The following is a 7,519-nucleotide window of genomic DNA, read 5'->3' as shown; positions in this document are numbered from 1 at the left end:
GTCTAAGCCAGAAGAGGCCCTTGGAGTCACTTGAGCACTGCTTTAGTTACGAGCAGGTTACTATGAGGAATTTTCAAGTCCCACTCGATGTGACTGTCCTGAAGGCAGACTTTGCTTGTTTTCTCACTGCGGTCAGAAATTTTGCTGCCAAGGACTACTCTGTTTAGAAGTCTTAAGTACCTCAAAAATCCCACAAGGAATAGCAAGGAATGCAAAGAGGAAGATCTTACTAACCTTGTCAGTGACATTTGTCAGACATCCACCAGATCCCTCCTCTCCTCTGTGCAGCAGAGGTTAAATCAGTCTCCATTCCTATGCACCTTCCTCTACATATATAAAGGAAGAGGAAAAAAAAAGGAGCATATCACTAATGCAGCTAATTCTCAGTATCTTGAAGCAATTGACACAAGTACATGAATTAACTCATCACTTTATATCACTTGAGGCAAATGCGCTCTTTGGAGTACCTCTTGGTAAGACTAAGCAATTTAAGATCCATTAGTATTTGGAATATTCTGCTTCATTAAAACCACAGTCGTCCCTAAATGTAAATGAGTGGAGAGAAAGAGCTATCAACCTCTTGGTTGTACTAGACAAGCCTAAACTCTTTATATTAACTTAACTCTCTATATTGCAGAGTACTGTAAAAAGGTTTTAATGTAAATACAAAAGAGGCCTTAGGTTTCCCCAGAAGGGGATTTCCTATCCCGGCTTCAAGTTTCTCATATCCTTATTAAGTTTGAACTACAGCGTAAATGGAATGGGGGAAAGCAGTTCTGGTAGACAACACTGAAGTTTTTACCATCACACTGGGATAGTTTTGCAAGACATTGAGTCTGTTGTATTCTGCTACTTACATACCCAAGTCCTTTCTCCTCGATAATAGCTGCAGTACCTAATTTTGTGGGAAAGCTGGAATTATTATTTTTAATAATAATAATACATACTCTGTTTTCATTCAGAATTTCCAAATGATTTTTGATTCCAGGGCCCCTTACCTGCAGCTTGACCTGAAGAACTCTTAAGAGCAAGCCAGATTTTCTTTCATTTATGATAATTCTATCCTAGCAAGGTATTATAAATCAAAGATAAAACCAGGACTTTCAGATTTCAATCAGACTCGTGGTACATCTACAGCTCACTAAACAAAATCTATTGTTACCAGGAGTTATTCAACACTTATGGTAAAAGAACAAGGAAAAAATCCTGAGATACTTCTAGAAAAATGTTCTTTTTGTCCTTAGCTCAGTTACATTCAAGCCTCAAGAAGTTCCTCAACTTTATAAAGCTATTTTTGTCTGAGCAGTAAAGGTAGGGATGTTACAGAAGTCACAGAGAATTCTGGAAAAGAAATGAAGTCCTTTCAGAGTAGCACCTAATTTAGTCTTAAGTCTTTTCCAAAAGTTGAAACACACTTACAGGGCACCAGACCTTACAATTCAAACAAGACTGGAATGCCTGCAGATAATGGCTGCAAACTGAAGGAGAGCCAGGTGCTGTTTCACGGTGGAGGAATGAACAGTTTGATCCCTGCTAACACAGTGCAGCCTGCCTTCCCTCCTCACCAAAAGGCCAGTCCAACTTTCCCCAATGTTGCTGATCTAAGGTGAAAATGCCCCCAGCAGAGCAATAGGTACAGACATGTGTCCCTGCTGACACTACTGCTGGAAGGGACGTGCTGGGTGACTGCTGCCACGCAGTGTTCTGCCATTGGAAGTGAACCTGTTTCCTTCCTGATACAATTTGGGCACCTGTTTTAAGGACAGCTTGTGTTTAGCACACAGTGCTGAACTGAAACTGTTGCACTGGATGGTAGGCTTGTAGGCAGTTACATCAAAATCAAGAAGTATCCCAAGAATGCATCTTCAGAGAACAAAATACATGCCAAGGCTTCTCCAAGGCCCCTGTATGTCTTAGACCAGAGTTACATTAACTCTGAAAAATTCAAAAACAGTTTCCATAAGCAAACAAAGGCATTGGACTCCTGTGCATCAGGATTAGTGTTTTGCAGCCACAGGGAAGATACTTTATAATTAAGTCTGCACCCTCCAGCAGATCTCAGTTGGAGGTACCAGCAGTCTTTGGCAAAAACTGGTTTGAAATCAGCCCAGCTTCCGGCTGAATAGCTCTGCTGGTGAGGAAGAAAAGCCCGTGTGTTTCTATGGCTCCCACACAGCAAAAGCTTGCTTAGAATATCTGAAAATGTAGACCCAACACATCTTTATTTTCTTGCTTTTCATTTCTTGGCAAGACTTACAATTCTTAAAAAAAAAAAAAAAAAAAAAAAAAAAAAAAAAAAAAGAAAAGAAAAAAAAGAGGATTACTTACAAGAATAGTTTCAAAATTAACAATTAATTTTCTTTTCAAATGGATATGATGGACACAGTGCAAAATGGTGCATAAATAATGGAGTAGAACTGAGGGTAATCTGAAATACCTATGCTTTTTGCTTTTCTTGCTTACTGATATGCTCATGGATGGGGTGGAACTGCATGAGGAAAAGAAGACTTGGGCTGTGTGGATTGTAAGAACAAAGTTGGAACAGGTTGCTGGCCTAAAGTTTGAGGCCAGCTAAGTAGGATCCCACACCTGACTCAGAATGGAGATGATTGATCATCATGCATTTTCATCCTTTTCCTCATTGGAAGAACACATAATGTGGCATGGCACCTGGCACCAGACTCTCCTCACCTCCCACAACATTCAGTTTTAGGCACGTCATGGCAAATTCCAAGTAAAAAGTCCTATCATTGTCTTCTGGGGCATGTGAGGAGTTTCTTGGCCGCAGACTTGTGCAATCAAAAGACTGAAATGAGATCTACCAAGGCAGTCTGCATTTCTTTGAGCTCATATTTTAGACTCTCTTCAAACTAAAGTGGATCTTCTTACTTCATAGAATCAGAGAATGGCCTGAGTTGAAAAGGACAGCAATGATCATCTAGGTTCAACCACCCTGCTGTGTGCAGGGTTGTCAACCACCAGACCAAGGCTGCCCAGAGCCACATCCAGCCTGGCCTTGAATACCTCCAGGGATGGGGCATCCTCAGCCTCCTTGGGCAACCTGTTCCAGTGTGACACTACCCTCTATGTGAAAAACTTCCTCCTAATATCTAACCTAAACCTCTCTCGTCTCAGTTTAAGATTGTTTCACACTCTGTTCAGAGCTGGAAGAGATCTTGGCAACTCAGAGAGCAAGAAACGTTTCTAAGTGACTAAAACCACTGTACACTTACAGCAAAGGATGACTCCTACTGGATTTTGCCTATGTCCCCATAGTGTCTGTGCCCCAGCCCATGGGCCAGCAGAGCCCCCACAGTGTCAGTGCCGCTGCCCAGGTCCAGGAGGGGCATGCTGCTCTGGCAGATGGCCCCTGCTTGCTGCATGCAGCCAATGGACATGTACCACTGAATGGCAGGCTGCCTGGCTGCAGGCTGGCACTGGGTACTGCCACGCATCTGAACACCATTCCCAGGGACCTCAACAGCAGGCCCCAGTGGCAGGCCAGCTATTCACTGCAGTGACTGGGTACAGCTGTACATGCACACTGTTTTTTATATTCTTGTTATCAGTCTCTTTCATGAGCAAGTGCTGTTGTTGCTTTTCACACTGCTTGTGTAAATAATCTTTTCCTTTTTCTCTATTTTTTTCTTTTCATCTAATGCAAAGATTGGGCACTTAATTGCTGTTATTTTGGATAAACTTTCACCTTTGCTTATCTGTGTTTTTTCCAGCAACATGGTAGCAAGAAAGCCTCTAGCCACTTGGCAATGCTAGCTGCAATACTCTCCGATTTCCTCATAGCAGAAAGCTGTCTGTGCTGGCACTGGAAGAGACCATATGCTTAGAAATCCTCTGTTGCTTTTGTGCCCCATATAGCATTTCTCTTTCTTCCCTTAGGGAGGAGCAGTCACAAAGAGTCCCCTTACTTTGTGTTAAGAAGTGGAAGCACTTACTGTGATAGTAGTGCTGCCCTTCCCAAAAATGCCAAGAGACAAAGAAGTCTGAGCTACTCCAACTACTGAGATTGAAACAGAGCTATAGAAATATCTGTCTGTCTTTAGTTATTTATTTGTATATACATTTCTCATTCTCTCTCTCTTTTTTTTCCCCCCTCTGGTAACCTGATACTCCTTTAAGTATATTCCTTTGTTGCATTTTAGCTTCACTTCCTGTCAAATTATTTCATCTTATTTAGCTTCACCTGTCAAAGTACATGAGCTAATTCTCTCTGTGATGACTTGCCACTGCTTCTTAGTTTCCAGTGACAGGGTGCAGCAACTGCATGCTTGTGAAGCCCATGCCATGAAAATCACCTGGACACCTTTGCATTCACATAAGCAGAGAAGACAGGCTCAGACTGAAATGCCTTGTCTGGCTTAGCTCTGCTCTCCAGTGCTGCCTAACAGGCAACCTCTGCTCATGAGCACGGTCTTTCATAGCTTCCAACCCTGGGCTGCAGGACGATGAGCGAGTCTGAGCCAATAAACACCATTTATTTGAATTCATCCTCACTAACTCTAAAGTGTGCACTCTGTGGGGAAAGTTATATAGTGTTACTCCCTGGAAAAAATCCATAATTTTTTGTATAACGAGCGTTCTGAAATTATTCATTACTCTATGAATTGACTTCACACTACCTGAATAAAGGTGGCAGCAAAGGAGCAAACTCCTTATAATACTATGGTGCTTCTTTTTGTCATTTGTGTTGCTGTGATACTGGATGATATGCTTTATCTGACTTCTAACTCAGCATGCAAAGCTATCATAGCCCCGTGCCACCCTGCAGCACAGAAGATCCTTGCCTGGTCAGCCAGATGATTGTCCAGCAAGTCCTTACTTGTGCTTGCAGTATCCTTTTAGACCTCATGGGTAAACAGATACTTCTTTCATCTCCCCAGCAGAAGTGAGTGAGTGAGAATTGGTGTTACACCAGACTTTGTGTTGATGCCGTTCAAAGTGGTGAGTTTTATCCTTAATGTTATACTGAGGGAACACATGTGGTGACCAGTGATTGATTATCTTCACAAAGCTCATTTTCACTCAGCAGTGGTGAGTTTCAGAAGGGTGATAATAATGGATATCACCGGCTAAGTTCTCTCTCACACGTTGTCCACTGCCCCGTAGAAATCAAAAAGTGATTAATTCCTCTAACAGTTCTTAGGGTACTCAGGAAACATCAACATCAAGTGATAGATACTGCAAATTTCCTTATGGGAATAAAAGTCCAAGACAGACCTCCTTTAACAGCAACAGCTGAGGAAAATACATACTAGAAAAATGCCTGTAAGGAAATGAGCTTACCAATGAAAACAAAACCCTCAGCAGAGCTTTGGGATTTCCACAGACCAGGGATGCACAAGGAAGGCATATCTAACCTGTGAGCTAGAGCATGCGTGCTTGAAGAAACAGAACTGAATCTAGAGGCTTTGGAGGGATGCTTGACTGACCTTGCAGAAGCAGGCTGCACAGCTTGAATAAGGAAAAAATGGATGGCTTGTGTTATCTTTCAAATTGAGGAAATAGTCCTCTTTGGGAAAGTTTAGCCAAGATGCTTCCTAAGCATGCACTTTTCTTTAAAAGGAGACAAACATAGGGATTTCCAGGGATCTGCAGAGTGGTGAAGGTAATACCTGAGGATGGTTTGCCAGTGCCAGCTTGTCAGGAGGGCATCAGGACACCATTCTCTAGGGCAAAATGTCCTCTAGAGGAGAAGAGTGGAGTGGCAGATGCAGGTGCACCCTCCCATCTAAGGGTGACAAATGAGCATCTTGCTCCTACTCCTAAGTGGCACCAACTGCAGGGGCAACAGTGTGGGGTTAGGGCATGCTTACAGCTTATCTTCTCCTGCTTTCACGTAAGAAAAGGCAGCTGCTCAACCCCCTGCCCCTGACACACTCCTAAGTGGTGCATCACAGGGTGCACAGTGTCAGTAGGAAATTGGAGTAATGAGGCTCAATTAAGCAGCTCCCCATACAGCCATGGATGAACTTGTCCCAGCAAGAGTACCCAGATCCACTGCTCAGTGGGGTGGTCATGTGCTGTGCAGCTGGTTCAAAGCCATTTGTAGGGAGCTGAATATTCCTCCCAGTGGGACACACTTGCCCTTTTGAGCACCAGAAACATAGGGTGTAACCAGGGGGGCCACAAAGACAAAGGATTTTAACACCATCCCTTTCATTTTCATACAAGCCTGTTTCACAAGAAGCAAGAATAGACAAGAGGGGAAAAAATCTCCACCCCTAAGAACACTGGAAAGGCTCTGGCTGATGTGACACTGGCTCACTTCTACAACGAACTTTAGGTTTCATTTAGCTTTGCTTTCATCAGTGTATATGCAGGACAGCACTCACCTTCATTTTGGGAACCAGCATAACACTCTGTGTCTTCTCCTTCTGAAGCAAGTTTTTGGTGTTGAAGGTAAACATGGTGGCCAGGATCTTTGCAGCCTTTTCCCAGGGGTATATTTCTACAGAAGTATACAGATCTGAAAAGATAAACCATTTGTTCCTATTAGAAGTACTTAGGAGGAAAAAAAAAAATTCAGTCTTGTTTAAATCTAGCATCATTACTTTTTTCCTTTCTTTTCGCCAGGGATTTTTTTTCTCCAGCTGCATTCACATAAACTGTGCTCCCAAACTTCCAGTCGTGATGGAAATAAGAAGAGGGCCTCTGATCCCTCTGAAGTTAAGCCACTGAAGCTGCATTTACTTTGGTGAAATGATGCTGCTTACTGTTGACTTCATGTTTTTGCAGTGACATGCAAGTCACTTAGTTGAATTTTGTTATAACAGCATATAAAGTCTGTAGAACTGTACACACAGAATCAGAGAATTGTTTGAGTTGGAAGGGACCCTTAGAAGTCATCTAGTCCAACTCCCCTGCAATGAACAGGGACATCTGCAGCTCGATCAGATTGCTCAGAGCCTGGTCCTACATTTAGATGCATATGCATATATCATAAGCTTGTACTCATAATTAGAGAAGCAATACTACTCATTGCAGACTCCCACTCTCAGTTGGACAGCTGTGTAGCAGGGTGACCTTGGTAGACAGCGGTGAGGCACTTTGTACATGGGTTTGGACAGGGAGGGGCTGAGGTAGCACCCTTACAAAGGGGCATTCAAAGCAGGAAATGACAATTCTAATTAATTCCAGACTCCCAGGTATTCTGAGAAAGGTTTTATTGACTGACAGGGAGACAGTGTTTGTATAATTACCCAAACATGTAACCTCTGAATAATAATAACTTTGTTATTCTCTGAGATGCGTTTTATTTTTAGGAATGACCTGATAACAGCAGAAATAAAATACTCAATTTCTCAGTTACATCGAAACAAAAATAATTACAGAACACATACAGACATTATAATCTATTACAGGCAATTTGTGCAAGAAACTAAACATCCCCTAAAGCTAGACAACCTCAATCTCTTCAGTTTGCTTTAGCTATGATTGGCTATCTTCTCTGCATCACTTGTTAGGCCTGAGAGCTGCTCTCACATGCTAGAGACACTATAGG

General features: G+C 42.5%; 1 long non-coding RNA gene across 2 annotated transcripts in view; it reads right to left on the bottom strand.

Annotated features, from left to right (window-relative positions):
- LOC107314648 overlaps positions 1-7,519 on the bottom strand; it is an 82,017-nt gene that overhangs the window by 15,062 nt on the left and 59,436 nt on the right. For both annotated transcript variants that reach the window (XR_001555547.1, XR_004307432.1), the window contains exons 2-3: positions 6,351-6,484; positions 235-326 (exon numbers count right to left, since the gene is read on the bottom strand). This is a non-coding gene — a long non-coding RNA (uncharacterized LOC107314648). The remainder of the gene's footprint in view (positions 1-234; positions 327-6,350; positions 6,485-7,519) is intronic.

This window comes from Coturnix japonica, chromosome 5 (genome assembly GCF_001577835.2).
Source record: "Coturnix japonica isolate 7356 chromosome 5, Coturnix japonica 2.1, whole genome shotgun sequence".
In the NCBI taxonomy this organism is placed as follows: domain Eukaryota; kingdom Metazoa; phylum Chordata; class Aves; order Galliformes; family Phasianidae; genus Coturnix; species Coturnix japonica.
Note: the sequence above shows the minus strand (reverse complement) of the source record. Positions and strands in the feature narration are given on the sequence as shown.